The following is a 23,003-nucleotide window of genomic DNA, read 5'->3' on the forward strand; positions in this document are numbered from 1 at the left end:
CTGCCACTTAGACTCTGCTAGGAGATGTAGGAGGGGGAAGAAAAGAACGTGAAGGTGTGATAAAATTGATTGCGCTTTAGTATGTGTCAGAAGCTGTGATAAAGCACTTTCCATGAACGTCTTATGTAATCCTTGCAACAATCCTATAAAGCATCTAGCTATTATTCCCATTTCAAAGATGAAAACACTCAAGCTACAGAGGTAAATCAACTTGCCAGTGTCACCCAGCTAGTGAAGGGGAGAGCTGAAACTCTAGCCTCCATCAGATTAATTCCAATTCCCGGCCGTAAAACACTGCACCATGCTCTTTGTATAGCAGCAAAATGTCTCCGTTTTTAAAAGATGATTGTAGATGGAGGGCGATTATCACAATTCACTATAAATATGGTTTATGAGTCTGTCTTCCTCATTAGGCCACATCCTTCTAGACTCTGGGAGATTCTCTAGGACATAGGAAATAGAGCTTATTTATTATTCACCTATTGCCTATGGTCTCCAACAGGTAGAGGACTCAGAGTTAGCCCTCAGTAAATGTTAATTTAATGCATGAATGCAGATATGAATGAATGAATCCTTAAATGAATGAATTATCTTAAAGAGCTGGAAAGACGTGAACACATGGGAAAAGCCACAGAGCTTTAGGGGATGGTCACAGCAGGGAACAGGCAAGGGTCCAGGCCAAGATGGCAAGTTGCTAGCGTCAGAGAGGTCCAACGGTAGGCAACAGGCAGATGTCCTGGCTGCTAGGCAGATCTCGGTGTCAAGAACTTGGCAATAGGAAATAGATGGGCAAGCAGACTGGCAGGCAGTTGGCAGCAAGGGCTTTGGAAGCAGGTAGCAGGTAGTGCAGCATGAAAGCAGGAGCTCATTTCTTTTAAGAACTTGAGTAATAGAGTGGCACTCCTAATTCTAGACCGCCAAAGTAGGCATTCAGAGGCAAAAGGAGCAAAAACAAAAGGGGACGATCTGAAGCCAGGATTCAAGGTCAGAGCTGCACCAAGAGAGGCTCTAGATGCAGAGCCAACAGGCTCTGCCTACAGGTCTCTTGGTATTGCCTCTTTCCGGAAACCTCTTGCTCTTTGGACCAAGAGGCCCTGTTGGTTAAGCCTGTTTATAGTAATTTATTGGTCTCAGCTGTGGGGATAGGCGGGCTGTGGAAGAAGGGCGTCCAGCACATCATTATTAAAGGAAAGTTTCAGTGATCAGCCCAAAACTAGTGGAGTCATCCTTGATTCTTCAAATTCTTTTATACCACACATCCAAACAGTCAGCAAATCCTGTAAACTCCACTTCGAAAGTGTATCAAGCATCTGACTGCTCCTGAAGACTTCCGTGGGTACGACTCTGGTCCACACCACCATCATCCCTCATGGAGTCAACTGCAATAGCTCCCTAACCCCACTGCCGGCTTCTGCTCTTGCCCTCCTGCCCCAGGCCATAGCCAGAGTGGTCCTATTCTCATTTTGCCCCATTTTCTATTTGGTTGTTGTCTTTTTCTTATTGATAATTAGTAGTTTTTTAGGAAGTTGTGTTATATACACATTGCAAATCATCTTCTCAGAGGCTATGGCTTCCTTCGTGGCACTCCTTTATTCAGAACCCTCTGATAGCTCTCCAATTCTCCAAAAGTATAAGCCAACAACCTGAGCTACGAGGTAGTACATGATTACCTTCTCTTTCTCTTTCTAACCTCATCTCATAAAACTCCCCCCATGTGTCCATTGCTATTGTGACTATGACAGACATACTCTCACCTCAGGGCCTTTGCACTGGCTGATACCTCTGCTGGAATGTGCTTTCTCCAGGTATCCACTAACTCAATTTCTTACTTCCTTCGTATCTTTTCTCAAATATCACCTTCTCAGTGAGGCCTTTTTGCTACCCTATGTACAATTTCAGAATCCTTTCCAACTCACATGCCCACACACAGTCCTCTTTTACTGATTTACTTTTCCCCCATATCACTTATAATTATCTAACTTACTATACATTTTATTTATTTACCTTGATTTGTTTTTGTCTCTATGACTAGAATATAAGCCCCATATGGTTAGGGATTCCTATTTGTTCTGCTCCTTGCTTCAGAACTTGTCAAGGAGCTTTTCAGAGCCTTTAATATGCATTTATCAAATCCCAAGAAAGAAATTCAGAGATCAATTTGCATTATCCCAGCTTATTTATCAAGTGAATTTATTGTTTCCAGAGTACTGACTTTAAAGGGAAAACAACAGTTTGAGAGTTCTTCAAGAACTATTGTCTTGAATATAGACAGTTCCCCCTTTTTCAAATTCCTTTGACTCCTAATTGACTAGAAGAGAGATTTCAAATACTAGACAAATATATCAGATATTGCTAATAATCACCATCATGTTTCTTCCTTAATCTTAGATGTGGCCTCAGAATTCTACTCAACACAGTACTAGTAGTTGTTAATTAGAGTTGGTGTGGAGATGAAATGAATTTGCCATATCTGAGATTTTAACTCCTCTCCCGCCACAGTGTAGCCTCAACTGACATTGAAAACTTTATAACGTTATATAACTAAGCCATACTAATCAAGTTTTCCTATACATATCCTGTAATTCTCTGTAATTTCCTATACATATCCTGTAATATCCTGTAATTCTGAACCAACACACAATCTTGATACCACATTGTGGTTTCCAACCCAAATGCCCTTCTGCACATCTCAGCATATACAATTGGTCTCTATTCTTTGCTGGTCACTCAGAGGGCCACAGTCACTCATAAGCACATGAGCATGATCTCTCTGGACTCTGTGCTACTCACCACTTCATTTCTTATGTTCTCATTCGTCTACGTAACCTTCACAGAGCCCTGCATAATGCCTTGCACATTGAAGGTGCCTAATATTTTCTAAGTAGCCATCAACCAAAAGTATAACCAGTAACTTTCTATTTAAATATGTTATATGCTCAATCTCTCCTTTGAATTAGTATTGCAAATCTGCAAGCCATTCTAAACCAGTCCCGTGCAATGCAAAGAAAGTTTTACGTGTGCAATTCCACAGGCTGCTTTGATCCTGTGTCATTTCTATGCTGTGCAGTTGAGAGTTCTGACTGTAAAACATACAATTTCCTTTTTCATCATTCTCTGGTCTACCTCCTGGAAAGAAAAGATAAAAGCACATTATCTTAAGTGTTCTCATTGATTTCCTGGCAACTTCATGTATGTGAAGCCTATCTCACTTGAATTATAAATTCTCAATGAAAGGTACAATATTTTCCACTGCATTTCTATTCCCCAGAATGCCAGTACAGATATTTTCTAAGAGCTTTGTAAGTGAATGGGTGAATGAATGAATGAATAGATGGAAGAAACTCGAATAGGCAATCATTCAGGATTAGGTAAATGCTACTAATATTCAAATGTGAAGACAGGTGGGACTGTAAAGTATTTTCATATCGTATTTTAACATATTCACACTGTAAAACTAGTTCACAGAAAATCAAGAAATCATGGAGACATTAAGAAGCCTTTTGCAATGTGAGTAGAGATTTTTCTGATCGGCAACTTATGTATATTTCAATATGGAACTCAAAAATTAGTCACCTGGGCCCTTCTGGATACTAGACATCTTTAGCAAACTACCATACACATATATACAAAGATCTGTGTTGACTTTATGCACCTCTGACTTTATACTTGCTCTGCCATGAACCAAAACATAGTAAAGATGGTGAGAAATTAAACCACTGCCGTCTCCCCTCTTCCTTCCATCCAGCTCTGGAAGTAGGTCTGACAAAGCAGAAGCCTATTCCAGAATCCCACAACCATCATCTACGGGCCTTTAACAATCTCAAAATAATACAACATTGACCATTAAGTTCTGGAACTTCTCTCCATCCACAAAGAATCTGACTGTACTCATTGATCATCATCATATTCTCTAAGTGAGATAAACATTTCACTCTTTTTCCATGGAGGAGCAGAGGGCTGTTGTCCAACATTGCATGATAGACCTGTTGTACCAAACAGAGCATGAGTATGCAGAGTTCATCTACTGAGAACTTCTATAAAGTACTTAGTGTGACGCAAAAACAGCTCTATATTGTCAAGGCATTGTGGGAATGGCTTGACGATATAGAATTTATGGTGTACAAAGTTGGGGATAACTGATAAAAATCACATGAAGGTGTTTATATCTACTTCAGTGGACTCATTCAATTGAAATGTGAAAAATGCCAATTACCCTATAAAATCACTAATGCTATTCTGAAAGAATAATATTGAGCCCTTTAAGTTCAATGATGGTCAGTTAAACAATTAAGGAGACATTAATAACTAATGATTTATTTAAAAATAAAGTATATATAAAATGTGTAACTCTAATTATATCTCATTTTATATATTTGGGAGGCAGACTGTCTTGTCTTTCTTTCCTTTCTCTCACCTCCTTCAAATGTTAATGAAGAAATACAAGTTTTTTTTTTTGTCTCCTCTGATTCTGCACACTTCTTTTTTTATCACTTTTTAAAAATTGATTTACACTGTTGATTTACAATGTTGTGTCAGTGTCAGGTGTACAGCAAAGTGACTCAGTTTCCATCTAAATAATTTCCCTGAGAAGAGCCTGTCTCCAAAGTTTGAATGAAACTAGCCGAAGCAACATGAGGAGCCCCACTTACTAAAAATAAAGAAAAAGCATGTGTAAGTGGCCATATTTTAGCTATCCTTCCACACGTCACTCTGGAGAAGTCTGCCCAGATGGCGCAGTCAGGGTTTCCTAGATTCAAACGAACTTCGTCCTTTTCCCTCCACTTTTCAAAGGTAAAGCAGATGTTTTTAAAATAAATGAGCATGTGGGAAAAGAGAGAATAAAATGTAAAGATGTTACATAATTTCCTTCTGAAATAACCTTTGGAGGATACCAAACTAACTGAGGTAGATTCCGTGTCTCCTAATGATGACAAATACCCTTAATTATGAGTAAATGTGCTATAAATATTATGATGCTCTGTGTTTTTCCAGTATCTCGTCTGCACATACTTTGTCTTCAAATCTTCTGTCTGCCTCCTATAGCAAAATCTGCTGCTGCATCCAGATTCTCTCTACTTGAAAAACACATTCATAATGTCATGGAAATATTCATGATCAAATGCTGCTTTTCATATCTACCACACAGCTGTTTAGTGATGATAAACCCAGTGAGCTCTGAAATTCTGTATAAAGAGAAGAGAAGGCATCCCCATGGCCAAAATAAACTGAAATCCATTTCTGAGTCACTTATAATCATTTTATATAACATTTACATTTTTTGCAAAAAACTTGAAGACATAATGCCAGGCTGTAGTAGACATTAATAAAGTTTACTGAGTTGAATTATTGACCTATCCATCATTTGATATCATTGGAACTCCAGATATTTCCTAAGACCCAGATAGACACACGGAGGCTGCAAGTGATGAAGGTCATTAAAGCAGTGGCTGGTTCCACCCATCTCTCTAACACTCAGAACATGGCAATGATAGAGTGCTATCACTGAAGATTCTGGCTAATACACAAAGGATTACACAACAAGCTACAACTAGGAAAGAAAGTCACCGAGAGGTTACATTTGAATTCAGCAAGTAAATGAGTAGCAGAACAGCCAAGTTGTCATAGGTGCAAACAATTGCCCCAACAGCCATTATTACAACTTAGGGAAGTTCACAGAAGTAAGATGTCTTTCTTATCAGGTATGTTTGTTTTAAAGTTGGTTCTAGGAACGCTACTTTGGCATCTAGTTGAGATGTGTATCATTCCATGGAGCCGTCTTTGACAGGATGGGCAGGGGAAACAATATGGTCTACCTGTGCACTTCTGGGAACCAACAGATTCTGACAGGCAGTAGTGAGGTCCAAGAAGAAGTGTCAGGAAAAATAAAGAATACTTTTTAAGTGTGTTATTTATTCATTCAGTCATGCATTCATTCACTAAATAGTTTTTGAGTATGCACGATGTGTCAAATCCCATTCTGGGCGTTAGAGATAAAACAATGAAAAATGTAGGGAACCCTCTTGAGAGACTCTATCGTAGAGGGGGATGAGGAGATAATAACCAAGTAAACAAATGCAAGCTGATTCAGATAGTGAAAAATGTCTGGAAGAAAATAAAGCAAGGGGATCCAACAGAGAAGAACACTGGAGCAGATTACATTGCTTGGTTGGTTAGATAAGGCCTATCTGAGTAGGTGATATCTGAGCGGAGACCTGTGGGATATTTAGGAACCTACTATGGGGGGGGGGGCGGGCAGAGGAATCCAGACAAAAAGAACAGCAAGTACTGTAAGTTAGACTTTTTCAAGAAACAGGCCGATGTGGCAATAGAACACATAGACCGCGACAATATTAAATAGATACTTCTATGCTGTGCTAAGGATTAGGGTTTGTACTTAAAGTGCAATGAAATCTCATTGGATACTTTAAAGCTAAAGCATGACGTGATCTGGTTATGTTTTCAAAAGATCACGTAGCTATTGTTTGGAGAATGTGTTGACAGAGGCTTAGACTAAGGTTATACCAATGGGAAGGGAGAAAAGTAGATGACTTGGGGCTACATTTTGGAGACAACATGACATGCTAATTAATTGGATGTACGGGTGAAAGAGACAAAGCAAGGATAACTTCTAAATTTTTGTCTGGAGTGACTGTGTGGAAACAGAAGAGAAATGGGTTTGGAGGGGTTAGATATTTGGAGTTCTGCTTTTGAGGTGCTTGTTAAACATAATAATACTATCTATCTTGTAGAGAAAACAAGAAATCTATGTGAAACATTTACCTCAGAACCTGGCACACAGTAATTGTTCAGTAAAAGCTATTATAATTATCTTCAAGTGAAGATGTAAAAGTAGTTGACATAAAAGAGCTCTGGAAGAGGTCAGGTGGAGATATAAATCTGGGAGTTATACAGAATTCAGTGATGCTCAAACTTTTTTTTTTTTTTTTTTTTTTTTTTTGCGGTACGCGGGCCTCTCACTGTTGTGCCCTCTCCCGTTGCGGAGCACAGGCTCCGGACGCGCAGGCCCAGCGGCCATGGCTCACGGGCCCAGCCGCTCCGCGGCATGTGGGATCTTCCCTAACCGGGATACGGACCCGTGTCCCCTGCATCGGCAGGCCGACTCTCAACCACTGCGCCACCAGGGAAGCCCCTCAAACCATTTTTGATGAAGGACTTTTTTTATTTTCAATGCACCATGAGTGGACCAATACTTTTGTAAAATCCAACAAAAATGAGTTACTTTACAAATAAAATAAAACATACAAAGTCCAACTAACTAATGTGCTTGGATGCCAAGGCAACACCAAACTGCTATAAAAGTTTCTAAGTCTTCCTCTCAATTTCTAAACATATCTCTCATTAGAGACCAATAAGGAACAATTTGTAGACCAGCAGAAGCCCAGGGAATATACTTTGAAGATCACTAGTACTCAGAGGCAGGGTGTAGCTAGAGAGGAAGGCCCTAGAGCAAGCCGAGACACAGTGCAGTCAAGTAGGGGTGGAGGTGGGGGAAGTCTAGGAGGGTGTTCAGTAAAGGAGCGTGAAATAATAACGCTGTTTGAATGCATAAGCACACAAGCAGTGGGAAACCATATACATTTACAAGTAATCAGTTTTAAATAGGTATAAGAAAAAAGCCTAATCATTCCTGCCAGGAACTCACTCCTCTTCCCACAGATGCCACATCTGAAGAGAAAGACACCCGCTTCCCTAATTCAGCCTCACAGACACTTCAATCTAATCATCGGAGATGCAGTCCAGCGCTGAGGATGCATTAAGTATCCAAAGCTCCTTCACTACCAAGCTGGGCTCCGCCTGGGAGCAGCACAATTATCAGACCCGATCGCTACGGAGCTGTCCGCGAAGGATGCTTCAGGCCCCAAGCACCAACACCTCTGTTAGTAATTCACTACACTTGCCCTGTCATCAGCATCTCTCACTCAAAACTCTGGCTCCAGGGGTCCTGACGTCTGAGACAGAACATATGCCCCAGACCCGAGAGCATCTGTGATCATTCTTAGGGAAAAGGGTCAGATTCTGGCTGAGGACTTCAATAAAAAACCCTTGATAAAGTCGAGTCTTTCGGTAAGCAACATTTGCTTAACTTCCTACTTCTCTGAACCCTCTCAATCAGGGACTGCCTCCACTGGGACCCCGCCGCTGCACCTGTTTTGTTCCTTAAAGACAGGATTCTGGTTTCAAACATTCGCCTGAAGCGCAGGGTAAAATAACGCGGGCTGCGGGTGAACGTGAAGTTGAATGAGCCTGGGCGCGAGAGCCTCTCTCATCAAGGGAGGTTCCCAGGTCTCCAAGGTGCCCGCGAAGCCGCGGACCCCCGGCGCCGGATCCCGGAGCTGCAACCGAGCCCCTCCGCGCCGTGGGCGCCGAGCCGAGGCGAGCGCGCGTGGGCCTGGCGGCCAGGGAGGGGCGGGGGCGCGCCGTGACTCAAGCGGTCGCAACCCCAGGGAAGAAGCGGCACCTCTGGCCGAGCCGGGCGAGGGGCTGCGCCCGCCCGCGGGGCGCATGCGCGCTGCCGAGAGGCTCCCGCTCCCTCCCCGCCCACCTCTCCCTCCTCCCCCTCCCCCCCCACTCCCTCCTCGCCTCTCTTCCCTTCTCCTCGCCAGCGGGGAGCTGAAGTTGGGCGGATGGCAGCAAACCGGCTCCGCTAGAGGACCGAGCAGCTCAGCCTCGCGCCCCCGGACCCATCGGTGCGCTGCCCACACCTCCAGGCGACTGGGTAAGATGCTGCCTCTGATACCGAGCGGTGCTAAGTAAATGACATCAAAATGTCTGCTTCGCACCGATGGATGAATTTTTTAAAGGTGTGGGGGGGGGGGTGCGGAGGTGAAGGAAAGAGGGGGCGGAGAGTGCAACTGCCTGTGCCCGGGCGGGGCAGTCAGCCGGCGCAGGGGTCTCGGCGCTGCCCGCGGCGCCGCGGGAGGAAGCCCGGGCCGCGCCGCTGGTTTGGGAAGTTGGATCCCGCGTTGCAGCCTCTGCGCGGTCCGCTCGTCGCCCTCCGGCTGCTGCGGACCAGCTGGGCGAGTGTCCTGCCGGCCCAGGGATCCTTCAGTCGGGTCCCCGGCGGAGAGCTGGGCGCCTTGGGGATCCAGCAGCGAGGGCCGGGGGCGGCGGGAGACCCCGCGGGGCGCGAGGACCTGCCCATTGGGGTGGCTGTTTGTTAGAAAACCGAATGTGAAATTAACAGTGTCCAATCGACCGATCACCTCGGGGTGGTATTTTCTCTTTCTTCACCTTTGGGAAAATGCAGGTGGTGAAGGTGTGAGCCAAACGGGGTGCAAAAATGCATACCTTGAGCATCGATAAAATATCGGAGGTGTGTGGGTAGGGGGCGGGGGCCTCTTTTGTTCTTTCCCCTCCTTCTGGTCGGAGGGAAGGGAGTTCTAGCGTGCACGGCTTGAGGTAGATTTCACAGCCTTCGAGGGGGCGAGGAGGTGGAACGCCTGCCAACCCCCTAGCCGCTGCCCGGGTGGGTGTATCCGAGGCTCTCTTGCTAGAGGTGATGATGATTCTTTTCATTATCGATAGAATTACAGTTTAACAGCGGCTTACCCGCCAGCCTTCCTCCTCCTCTCCCACTTCTCTTGCTGCGGCAGAGGCTGGGTGCAGACACTCGGCCGTTTCCTCTACTCCCTACCTCCCTTTCTCTGTGAAAAATGTCGGAGGACTTGAGGATGGCGGAGAGACAGAGCTGGCCTCGGCAGCCGCGGAGGGGAGATGCTCCTCGCGAGCGGGAGGCTGCTGGCAGGGCGTCCCGGGCAGCCCGCGCAGCCTCAGGAGTCGCTGGGCTCCTGGAGACAGAGCAAGGGTCGCCCGGCCAAAAAGATGCCGGCCGTGCGGGGACCCGCCCTGCGCGCCGGGGCACCCACTCACCTGGGACAATCTCGGTCGCTCCGGCAAGACTGCTCCTGGCTCCTGGCATAGTAGTTTTCCTAACCACTCTGACCCTTCGATAAACGTTTCCTTACTTAAAAGAGTCACTTGAAGGTTTGTCTAGAGAACTTTGCAATCTTCCCACAGTTGTTTCTTTTTCTTTGTAAAAATCGTTTTACAGCCAGACTATTTCCATCATGGGGTGGCTATCACAAACAATAGAGAGAAATCTTGTAGTTGGATTCCCATTTAGAATAAGCGTTTCTGAGACTGCCATCTGCATTTCCGGCGTTCATACATACTGGTTTTCCTGGTGATGAACCCTCTGAAAATCATTTAATTGGAGAAATGAGAAACAATTTTCACTCCTGTAATGAAAAATAATGTTTTTCTCTCGGTTTCATAGCTGCTAGACATTATGTGTGTTTAATACTTTGGAAAGCTGTGGAACACTTTGGGTAAATTGTATTTGTTTCTAAAATCCTTTGTGGCAACAATAGCAGGTATCTATGAAATATACACTTTGCACTGATATCTAATGAAAGGGTGGTTTGTACTCATAAATTCAAATGAATGAGCAGTTTGACCTCCTCCAGTTAAGTTACTATTATTAAGCTGTTTCTTCTGTTAGCAAGAGCTAAAACAGTAATTAGCACACTCATGGGAGAGGAGACTTATTCACTATTTTAATAATCTTAAAAACTATATTTAAAGACATCATGGTAGGGTAGTTTATTTACAATTTTTAGAAATGAGAAAACAAGTGTTTATCACTACAAAGGATTAGATGGTATCATTTATTAAATAAGATGAATCGCCATGGCAATGGCACCTGATCTCAGAGCCGTGGGCACTCATCCTTCCTCCTGAATTTGTAGTCTGAAAGATTAAGAGAACCACCTAATTTACAGAACAAACAACATAAGGTGTCTGTTATGGCAGACTCTACCCTTTTTGCTCTGGTTCCTCAACTACTCCTTGGTGTTCAGTGGCCATAGAAGGGGATTAACAAGGAGGTTAATTTGCTCTTCCTGTTCATTAATAAGGCGTCCATTTTCCTGCTCACATAGATATCTCTCTGCTTTTAGGGATCTTCCTACAGGGTCCTAATTTATTTGAACTCATAATGTTGAAAGTCTAAGTCATTATCATTTCTATGGACTTCGTATAATTTTTAATAATAATAATTTTAAAAGAAACCAAAACATTCCTTAACATTTCTTACCACTAGGGCCAGGAGCTTTGAAGAAAAGGAGACATGTACATATCTTCACCCACGTGACATTATTATAACAGCCAAATCTAAAACTAAATTGATAAAAATTCTGGTTGACTCACAGACTGAAAAGCAAGAAAGCATTTACCTGTTAATTTACAGTTGTAGAGATAGTGGCCTTCAGAGTAGAAGTCCATTTGCTGAAAGGCATGGGCTTTTCTGGAAAAGTGAAAGGTGGACATGGATAAGGAAATGTGGAGCGAAGATGGACGGGAACCCATCCAACGGCATTTCTGCTGAGAAGCCTTTTTCTGATAGTGCATCTCTGCTTACTTAACAAGGAAAATATTGCACCACCCAGAAGGGCCAATGCAAGGACCACTGTATACCCAGTGGATGAGAATAATTCTATGTGATGTTAAAAAGCATTTTATTTCATCTGATTACTACAGGTAGAGTATAAGCATGAATTCATTGTAGAGGTTTAAAACTGTATGACATTTCCAGGGGGTGTCCTGGATCCTTGGAAATATTATACATTTTTATGGAAGGCTTAAAGAAATAAAAGTGTCCTTAGATGTAAGTAGCCAGGTCGTTGTTTTTTGTTTGTTTGTTTGTTTTGGTTTTGGTTTTTTTTTGCGGTACGCGGGCCTCTCACTGTTGTGGCCTCTCCCGTTGCGGACGCGCAGGCCCAGCGGCCATGGCTCAGGGGCGCAGCCACTCCACGGCATGTGGGATCTTCCCGGGCCGGGGCATGAACCCGTGTCCCCTGCATCAGCAGGCGGACTCTCAACCACTGCGCCACCAGGGAAGCCCTGCCAGGTCCTTTGATATTAGATTGATAGATACTCTCACCCTCACTATCTCTTCCCATCTCCACTTACCCGCTAAAGACTTCCACTCAAATGTATAAATAGATTCCGAATGACATGGAAGGAAAATTATTTACAGTAGTTTACTAGATCGTCTGGCAAAAGCAAGTGTTAAATAAGAACTTATTCAATTAATAAATTTTGCAGAACTGGCATGGTTCACAGAAGACTTCCAAGATTTTTACATTTTTTTTTTTTTCAGAAGAGTGATCATATTCATTACCAAATATACTACATCTTTGGAGGAAACCATTTTTAGAATTGTCACTTTGTGAATATGCATGTTTTTCCTATAATATTTCTATTGTTGATCTGTTTCCAAACAAAGTTTAAATTACCTGTGGGCCGGCATGGACATGATGAACATGAGCTTTGGGTCAAGTTGACCTTAGCTTTTGTCCTGGCTCCTCCATTTAGTAGCTCTGTCGCCATGGTCAAGTTACTTACCAGCTCTGAGCCTCAGTTTCTTCAGATATAACAGCAGGGATAGAGACCCACTTCCTAAGATGTTTGCAAGCACAAATGTGGTGCAATGTGTATAAAGTGCTGAACATGTGCCTCGCATGTTTCCCAATATCTAAAGAACCGCTATTGAACATATGGGGAAATTTACCACAGGTTCGTTTCCTATGAATAAGTGGGACATTTTTTAAAGAGGTAGAATCATATTGTAGAGCCTCATACTTGCTTTTTTAAACAATTGACATTACTTTGTTGACGTTTCCCAAGAAATTGGAATTGGTATTTTTAATATAATTTAGTGACTGCAAAATAATTCATCTTATAGATGTCAATTTATTTGGCTATTCTTTCTTTTTTGAATGTTGACGTTATTTACAATATTTCACTGTTTTAACTGATGTGCATCCTAAAGTATAGGCTTTGTCTGCATATCTATGGCATTTTTTCCTTTAAGCTTGATACTTAGAACATCTAGTTCTCACCAACAAAATATCATCTTTTAAAAACTCTTTGCTGGGCTTCCCTGGTGGCGCAGTGGTTGAGAGTCCACCTGCCGATGCAGGGCACACGGGTTCGTGCCCCGGTCCGAGAAGATCCCACATGTCGCGGAGCGGCTGGGCCCGTGAGCCATGGCCGCTGAGCCTGCGCGCCCGGAGCCTGTGCTCCGCAACGGGAGAGGCCACAACAGTGAGAGGCCCGTGTACCGCAAAAAACAAGAAAACAAAACAAAACAAAAAAACCTCTTTGCTAAATCTAAATGCCCATGGACAGATGAATGGATAAAGAAGATATGGTACATATATATATAATGGAATATTACTCAGCCATAAAAAGAAATGAAATTGGGTCATTGGTAGAGATGTGGATGGACCTAGAGTCTGTCATGCAGCGTGAAGTAAGTCAGAAAGAGAAAAACAAATATCGTATATTAACACATATATGTGGAATGTAGAAAGATGAACCTATTTGCAGGGAAGGAATAGATACGCAGACATAGAGAACAGACATGTGGACATGGGTGGGGGGGAAGGGGAGTGTGGGATGAATTGGGAGATTATGTTTGACATAAATACACTACCATGTGTAAAATAGATAAGTAGTGGGAACCTGCAGTATAACACAGGGAGCTCAGCTCCGTGCTCTGCGATGACCTAGATGGGTGGGATGGGGGGGAAGAGAGGGAGATCCAAGAGGGAGGGGATATAGGTATACATATAGCTGATTCACTTCATTGTACAGCAGAAACTAACCCAACATTGTAAAGCAATTATATGCCAATAAAAAAGAAATAAAAATTTAAAAAATTGTGCTAACTTGATAGATGAAAATGATATTTTTCAAACTTTTAATTCTTTGGTTACTAAGAATGCTGATAACTTTTTTGACATGCTTATAGCCATTTTTTTTTGTCTCGAAGATCGCTCGTTCAAGTCTTCTGCCCATTTTTCCATTGTATTCTGAATGATTTTATTATTTGAGTGCGAATGTTAATTTTAAAAGACAAGGCAAAAGCAAAGAAAGGAAATGCTTAGTGACAAAGAAGACATGTGGCAAAGACTAGAGAGATCTTTGTGGTTGAACGGCTCTAGCTCAAATGGAGTGGCACGAACATTACCAAAGGCTGGAGACGGATCAGCCACAGCATTAGGGCTGCTATGTTGTCCATAACATACTGCCACCTGCCACCATGCTGGGGCCTTCCAAAGTGCACAGTTCCTTTTACTAGTTGAGGTCTGTCATTTTTCTGTTTGGGTACTATGCACACACACTCACACCTTACTAACAAGAAGCATGTACATCACATGACAAGCTCTCAGATTTACCTTGATTGTTTCTGCCAGTTGCCAATGTTACAGGACATCTTTTGAGTTTTCCTGAGATAAATGAGATTAAAAGGAAATATGGGAGTAGATGGAGGTCCTCTAGAGCATTAATTGAAGTTTCTCATCACAATGAAATCAAATAAGCTTCATTATAAGGCTATGTCATATCAGAATCCTGTCTTATCTCATTTTTAAACTGGAGGTGAAATTTAAATATTTAAAAGTTGAGACTAATCTAGTACCTTAATGAGCTCTGTATCTGTAGTGTTTCACACGATTCAGTGCTCTGATAAGTCCCCGGTTTTGAATTTTTAAATTCTGTGGCTATTGACAAATTTGGTTTCAGAAGCTTAAATATTTAGCTTGGAAAATCTATAAAGTGTCTTACATATTAAACTACCTAGAAAGTGTAAAATTTTATAATTTTTGCTGGTTCCAGTTTATCAAATATAGTAAAGCCTCAGTAATTCAGAATCAGCGAACCTGGAATCTATAATGAACAGGAGGCCCCTGGAGGAGGAGCAGTGAACTCTGGTGGAACAGAAAAGCTCGTTTCAAATAGAACTGGATTTGAGTTCTTGCTCTACTGTTTTCTAGATGTGCAGGCTTTTTCATTGAATTATATAAATGCTTTATACTTGCAATTCTAGAATGAGTAATAAACATCTAAAATCTCTCTGAATTCCTTAAACTTTGTATTTGAGATTTTTCAAAAAAAATCTCTGTGTCAGTAAGTAGAACTTTATTATAGACAATGAATGTGGTTCACAAAGCAAATATTTACTTCCTTGGATTAGGTCACAGCCTTTTCACAGTACTTCTGATTGGCTATTGAAATACAAAGGTTTTAATTCAAGAGCCATGGCATTAAAAGAAAACAGACACAACCCAGGGGAAATTATGACATAAATGAAACGAGCAGGTAAGTGTTTATTTCATTTCTTTAATTATCTCGGGTCTTCCCAATGGCATCATGACTTAAATCCAGTGAGAACCTTTTGTGAAAGTTGACAACACTGTCTGTATCTCTAGTATCAATAAACGGTAGGGGCTTGTTTTTTTGTTATATTATGACAGGCTATCTAGAGATTTTCGGAGTCCATTTTGTTTCTAGGAAAACTACCCCGTGTCTCCACCCTGTTTCCCTCAACCCTTCTACTTTTTACAGGCTTCAATTAATCAAAATCAACAAATATTTGAAAGTCTGCTATAAGAAAAGTAGCAACCTATGCGATTTAATTTATAGGGTGTGAAAAAGCATATGGAAAATTGCCCTTGAAAAAAAGAGACTTTAGAAGCAGCTTATGCAATTTGGTAGAAAGAGTGCAAATTTTGGATTCAAATAACCAGAGATTTGACCTTAACTTTGTTGAGCCTTAGTGTCATTATCTGTAAATTGAAGACTGATTGTACATATCTTAAAAATGTTGAGGGAGTAAGTGAAATTATGTCCATAATTTGTCATGTATTGACAATCACTCTGCAACTGTTATATACTGTACTAGAATTAAATAATGAAAAATAAACCCAAGAATAAATAAAATAATAAATAAAATAATTAAAATAAACCCAAGAAACATCCTGTAGATAAGTGCTTGAAGGAATTTTCATTTCTTACCAGTATTTGTCTTAACTAATGGGTCCTTATTAATGTTGAGGCTGCTCTCCATGTGTCTGCTGTGTAATTCTTTCCTGACCAACTTGTTTAACCAAGCTGTTAAGTGAACATTCATTCATTCATAAAATTCTTGAGCACCTACTATGTGCCAGGCTCTGCGTAGGATTTTGGATGCAAAAAAATGATTAAACATGGCCACTTTCCACAAGTTCACATAGAAGCTTCTTTGACTTAGTATTTTTTTGCTTTCATCAGGTGAGCACTGGTCATTCTAAGTTTACAAGTCATAACTAGATACGACATAGAAGTAATGAGCAAGGATTTCCTTTAGATTTAGGAATTTTAGGCTCGTTGACCTCAAAGTGTAGAAATCTCTGCTCCTTCTACACTTTGAGGTCAGTGAGCCTAAAAGCTGCTAAGCAGAGGCTCAGATAAGGGGAAGGGAGAGCAGGAAGTGGCTCTGCTGGTGGATGATTTACCATCCACCACCATGTCCAAACAACAGAAGACTCGAGGCTCAGCCCTCCCCAACTCCCAATTCTCCCTCATTAAAGTGAACAAATTGTCTGCATATATGTGTACTGTGCCTTTTTCCCCCTCACTTAAAGGCTACCCTGGGTAATCATCATCATATAATTTCAGGTATGTTAAAATGTTGGGTGAGGGGGTGAGCAAAGGGAGATAGCATAAGTGATAGCCCCACCCTTCCTAAGGATCTGCATTTCCCATACAATAAAAATATTATAATTTTTTATCCCGATATTATTGCAGTTCTTTCATTGATAACAACCTTTTTGTAATATAGTAAGTTGACCAGAAATCCAGAATAATCTTTTCAGATATGAAAAGAAAAACCACATTTGATTTTGAAGAAAACCATCTTCAGCACCTACTTGTTGAAATCACTAGAGTGATCTCGAAATCTACCAACTGGATTTATCCTGATCTAGGATGATTTGATACCATTTATAAAGTCAAGGTAAAGACTTCAAGTCCTTCCTAGCAAAATGCTGTGAGCATACAGTTAAATTGCCTGTATATGGTGATGAAAGATATTGACATTATGAATGAATTAACTTGAAAGCAAGCTAAACCCTCATTTCAGCCACCAAATTTAACTCGCTAATCATTAAACCTTTAAGTAGGCTGTTAATAAGTAACTATATGTGCTAATTTGGGGTTTCAACCTATTTCTTTCTCAATTTATTTCACTCAGCACCACCATACAGCATTTTGCTGGTGACCTATGAGTTTAGCATGGTCAAGACTCACTAGATAAAAGCACAGGAAAAATGAATATCTTTTTTGAAGGCACTAAGGCATGGTTATGCTATAAAGCAATATAATAACCAATATAACTTATAAACTGTTATGACTAACTGAATGCTGCATTTTGAATTAGAGTATTAAATACTTTAATGTAAATTAGAGTACTAAATACTCCTGTGTGAATTGAAATATAAAATTTTTCCTTCCATACTGTTTGGTGGAGTGTAACATTTCACTTCCCCATTTCTCTCTTACAGTGTTACTAGCAGCAGTGGTAGTAGAGAGATTTCTACAGAGATAAATTGAAGAGGAAGGAATATAAATTCTTTTTGTACATCAAACACTTTACAGAAAAATAGGTGTTTATGTTATTTTATATAATTTTTAGGATAGTCACACAATTTTGTTCCTGAAATTTAAAACATATCAAGAACTCAAATGTTAAATCTGTCGGGGAAAAACACGAAAACAAAAAAAAAAAACCTGCTGTTTTATTTCATTCTGCTGGTCAAGAATAAACTGGCCCTACTGTTCCTATATTAATTCACTTGCTTCTCAGAATAATCCTATGAAGTAGCTTCTGTCATGTTGGTCTGTCCCTCTCATTTTATAAACAAGGAAACTGAAGCAAAGAAAAGTTAAATAACTTGCCCAGAATTAGTCGCTATTAAGTGACAGCCTGTGTCTTTAACTTCATTTCTGCAGATTCTAAGACTTGATCCTCAAGACCAGGGGTTGGCAAATCACAGCCAATGGGCAAACATGTGGCCCACTGCCTATTTTTGTTAATAAAGTTTTATTGGAACACACACACACACACACACACACACACACACACACACAAGAATAAACTGGCCTGATTGTCATATCTCTGCTAGTTTATGAGTAAATGATGTTGACAATTTTGATTCAAGCTATTAGAGCCCATGTTTTCTTCATCAGCTCATGTCCAGTAATCTGAATTTTTGCTGTTGAAGAAATATTTCAGACTAAATTACTTTTAGTAAATCCAGTGTTTAATGACCCACTTATATTTATATAAATGATGGATTTAGTTGAAGGATATATTTATGTATAATTTTTAATGCTGAAAACCAAGGGCTAGAGAAATCCTTGTATACTGGAATTGTTGCCAAAATTTAATATTTTGAAAAGACGTTTTATGTGTCAATGTTTGAGAATATGGGTGTGTTTTCCCTTTTTGTTTATGGATTGAGAGCAGGAAATAACTGACCTGATGCCTGTGCAATCATAGCTAAGCGCTGGGAAGGGGATGATACATACTTGAGAATCCAAGAGGAGACACCAGTGATGTAAGAAAGAAAGTCAAGTGAAAAGCAGGAAGGCTGGACTCAGAAAACGAGACTATTAGCTAAAAACTTATTACATCTTAAGGTATAATATCATTCAGTCATTATTATGTAACTCTGCTGTATTATGTAACCACCTCCAGTTTCATAAATTCGTGTGACCTAATCTTAAGATGGTAATTTTTTCCATTAATTCAGTAATTTCATTGACTGAACATCTGAGTAATACAAGTGGTGTTTCGTGAGGTAGAATTTCATTAAATAAATGTTAATTCCAGGAAGGAAAAAATGTACAGCACTTTTCTTGACCTGACATAGGTTATGTTGAATAGTTACAAAATTCTTGTAGGTGATACCCCAATTCAACCACATTGATAAAAAAAATCTGCTCCAAATTTTCTATTTAAATGTAACTACTCCTAAATCCATCTTATATAAAATTAACTTTATTTTTGTGACATAAAGGGATCTTTACACTTTGCTTTATAATACCAGCAATGAATAAATGCACATGTGAAGCTTTGTTTTATTGAGCAGTGGGCAGTACAATGACTTAATGTCTAAACTATTTATTAAGACTTCGGGGGAGTGACAAGTGTGCTTGAAGGAGATTATTTTTAAGGACATGTGGATTTATGGCTTAGTAGGAACACTGAAAATACTTATTTAGTGAAGCTGCTTATTACAGCCAAAATCAGCGTTGGCACTGAGTGTACTGGCCTCTGACCACTAGCCCCAGGAAAGTCCCAGTCTGGTTAGATCTCAGGAAAAAAGAAGGAGATCATGTGCTTGAAAGTAGAGCTCACAATCTAAAAAATTAAATTATGAACAGGCAGAAATGATGGAAAGAGAGAGTAGTCTTTTGGTGCACCTATAAATATGCCTGCATGGGTCTGATTTTCCAAGTGTTTGCATTCGATTCACAACTTGCCTTCATGTTCAGCTACTTATTCCTTTCACCCTTTTTGTTTCCTGCCTCCTTATTCACAATTAATGCAACTAACTAGAGCCTTACTCTGGAATTGGGAATAGTATAATTAAATAAATCATAGCCAAGGCTAAAGGAAACTAAAGACTAGTTGAAGAAAGAAAATATGTATGTAAATTGGGATTACTGTTATATTCTAGGAGTGAAATAAAATGCTGTGAGGAACTTTAGATTCATTTTAAATGGCCAGATCAGGATCTGGCAAAAGTTTTTTTGAGGTGGTAATATTTTCTCAAACTATTGAAAGTCAGAAATTTTTTTTTAACATCTTTATTGAAGTATAATTGCTTTACAATAGTGTGTTAGTTTCTGCTGTATAACAAAGTGAATTAGCTGTACGTATTGTATCTATGTGCCACATCTTCTTTATCCATTCATCTGCTGATGGACACTTAGGTTGTGAAAGATGGAAATTTGACAGGCAAAGAATGGCCTTCCAGGCTCAAAGATAATGTAAAGAAAAAAAAGCACAGGACTAGGAAAAGTTGAAAAATACTTTGTGGCACCGTTTTCCAAAAATATATAGTACATGCAGGAAATCACAGGATAAAGCCAAGAAGGAGACAGATACTGGCAGGTGTTAATATCCAAGTGAAAAGCTAGTATTGTCCTTGACAGACCCAGAGCGCCATGCGCATCATATGAGTAGGGGATTACAGGGTAAGGACTGTACATGTCAGGTCTGAGCAGTGGGGAGGAGAAAGGCAGCAGGAAGACGGGTTCAGCTGTCCAAGTGAGAGAGGATGAGGCCTGAACTGGGAAACAGCCAAAGGCCAACCCAAGGCAGTAGGAAGATGATGTCATGAAATCACGTTCCACTCAGAGCCTTCACGATTTGGTCACCAATGAGGTTTAGAAGATGTGAAAAGACCCTTAGAGCTTATATAGAAGATTTGAGCCTGTGTATCTAGGTAATACAGATGCCATTAAGACCTGGAGAAACCAAACTGATGAAGAGGTTAGGGAGGAAATAAGCTGAGTTCAGCTTGGGGAAGGGTTTGCCACACCCATCAGAGTTCTCGCAGATGTTTCGCACGCTGTGGATTAAAAGCCTGGCTGATTCAGTAGGAAGCAACAGGTCTGCTCTTAAGCTATGTCAATAGAGGCACAGAGTGTCTAGAATGAAGTTGATGACACTTCTGCAGTATTCTGAATTTTTCAAACCATAACTAGAATACTGTTGTGAACTTCTTTCCTCTGGACACCGTGGTTAGAGGTTTGCGATACAAAGCCAGTAATTCATGTGAGAAGTGATTATTGGAGGCATTTGTACTTTCTTAAGCTGGAATAGAGTGGTCCCCCTAGAGAATATGTGTGTTTCTCCATTTGGAGAAGAGCCATGTGAAATGATTAGACTCATTTTAAATTGCCCCAGTGACATAATGGGAATAATAAAACCATATGGCAGAGTTGTAAGCAGATAATATGGGCAATGCCCTGGCACACATTTGGCATTTAGTGTATCTTAGCTCCTACTGTTACTCTTAAAAATAGCATTAGAACCAGTGGGCACATGTCACTGAGATAGATTTTGCCATCCTGTTAGGAATAACTTTTTAAAAGTCAAGGCTGGCTTGGTAGATGGGCTGCCTTGAAAAGTGGTAAGTTTACTGTCAAATGCTCAGTGGACAAAACTGGCAGAGATGTGATAGAGTAGAGTTAAGGGGTTAGGAGGGAAAAACTGCAAAAGGCTTCATTCTGACTCCAAGGTGCAAATTGCTCCAGGGAATTTGGAATGCAAACTCAGGAGAGAGGCTAAAGCTAGAAATAAACCTTGAACATCTTTTCCTTAGAGGTGACGGTAGTAAGTGATTGCCAAAGGAAAACGTGTAGAGAGCAGTGAGAGCTTAGAATAGAATCCTGGAGGATATCTACATTGAATGAGCATGTGGGAAAGGAAGGAAACTAAAATACATACACACATATATATACATTCATACATAAGATGGTCAGAGTGAAAAAAAAAGTGTTAAAAAGAATAAAGACACTGTACTATACCACGAAACCAAGGAAGTGGAATTGTTTTTAACCAATTTTCTTCATATTTATAGTAATCTAAAAAGATCGGGAAAAGGAGACAGTTTAAACAAGGAAGAGCAGCTGAGTTATGTCATGTGGCAGAAAGGGTAAGATCAGGACCAAGGCAACATGTTAGATTTTGCAATGAGGAAGTTACTTGTGATTGTCTAGAAAGCACTTGTGATTAATGATTTATACACTTTCAATTTCCAAAAGGTTGGAGGCAGCTTAAATAAAAGCACTTTCACAGAGGGCAATGAAAATTAAACAAAACAAAGATAAGAAGCCACAAAGAGAAATAAATGGGGGGAGGGGGCGAACAGCCACAAGACATGGGTAGGATTGTCATCATAACAGGAGCACTACATTTCAGCTCTGAGGTTCCAGCAGCCAAAATAAAAGGGTTTACAGGTCAGGTTACCTAGGACCCGTTAATGAAAGAAAACAGTTTTTCAGGAGTTTTGGGGTTTTTTTTCCCCCGGCACTAAGTTTTGTGAATTGTATATTCTATGGATTCTTAGATAAGGAACAGTGGCATGTTAGACAGTGGGGTCAACAGTGGTTCTGCTGAATCAGGTGCAGGCTTGCTTTGAATTGCTGTTTCTTTTTTAAGCCCTTGAAGGTCACATATATAGTATTAAGATGAAGTCTGTAAAAGCCAGTAAGGCACTGATAATTTTAGACGAGCCGGACATCTGGATACTCCTGAGTCTGAAAAATCACATATAAAACAGCATTAGAGATGAGGGCATCCTAGGCAGGAGATACGAGGACAGTTCCAGGTATGTGGGGGAGAGAGGGCACTATGTGCCTTGCGACCTCAGGTCCTTTGCACATCCCACCCCCTCTACCTAAACGACTGTCCTCCTGATCGTTCTCATCACCCACATTTCAGTTCAAATGTCACCTCTTTAAAGAGACCTTTTCTGTACTCTCCAATGTTGGCCCTTCTTTATTCCTTCCTTCATCCGTCACTTTTTAATAATAACCTGCTTTATTTAATTCATAGCACTTACTGCACTGTTAAGTTATTTTATTTATTACCAGTCTCCCTCCTTCCAACAGAGAGGATGTAAATTAGTACACCAGACAATGCCAGGAACAGAGTAGGTGCACCATATGTGGAAGGAAGGAATGTTCTGTGGATGGGGGGCAACTCTGTTCAGTATCGATGTGATAAACTAAATGGATGGTAGTTCTGGCAGCGAAGTAAATTCTCCCTGAAGTGCTAGCTGAGAGGAGGAAGATGATTATGACCGTGACACATTTCGTACTGGGAATTTTAAGAACACTGGGGCTTGGAAGAGGAGCACAGATTCTCTGTACATTTTCCTTTCCACTCACGAAGCAGGAGTACTGATATGAATGGTATGTTCATGAACATTCATTCATTGATCAGGGTTCTAAGGCCAGGAGCTTAGGGAAGCATACAAAGGGCCCTACATTGTGGCAAATTCCCTTTTCTTCTACTTTTGGATAAGACTGTTTAACATTACCCACTTAACTTTTTTTTTTTTTTTTTTTTTTTTTTTTTG

The 23,003-nt window shown here is 40.7% G+C and overlaps 1 protein-coding gene across 1 annotated transcript in view; it reads left to right on the forward strand.

Annotated features, from left to right (window-relative positions):
• The first annotated feature begins 8,595 nt into the window (after positions 1-8,595).
• The window catches only part of RGS17 (regulator of G protein signaling 17), an 81,779-nt gene continuing 67,371 nt past the window's right edge, over positions 8,596-23,003 (forward strand). The window contains exon 1 of the mRNA XM_007458735.1: positions 8,596-8,737. The gene's annotated coding sequence lies outside the window, so the exon portion shown is untranslated. The remainder of the gene's footprint in view (positions 8,738-23,003) is intronic.

The sequence above is a fragment of the Lipotes vexillifer genome, unplaced genomic scaffold, assembly GCF_000442215.2.
Source record: "Lipotes vexillifer unplaced genomic scaffold, Lipotes_vexillifer_v1.1 scaffold639, whole genome shotgun sequence".
NCBI classification, from domain to species: Eukaryota; Metazoa; Chordata; class Mammalia; order Artiodactyla; family Lipotidae; genus Lipotes; species Lipotes vexillifer.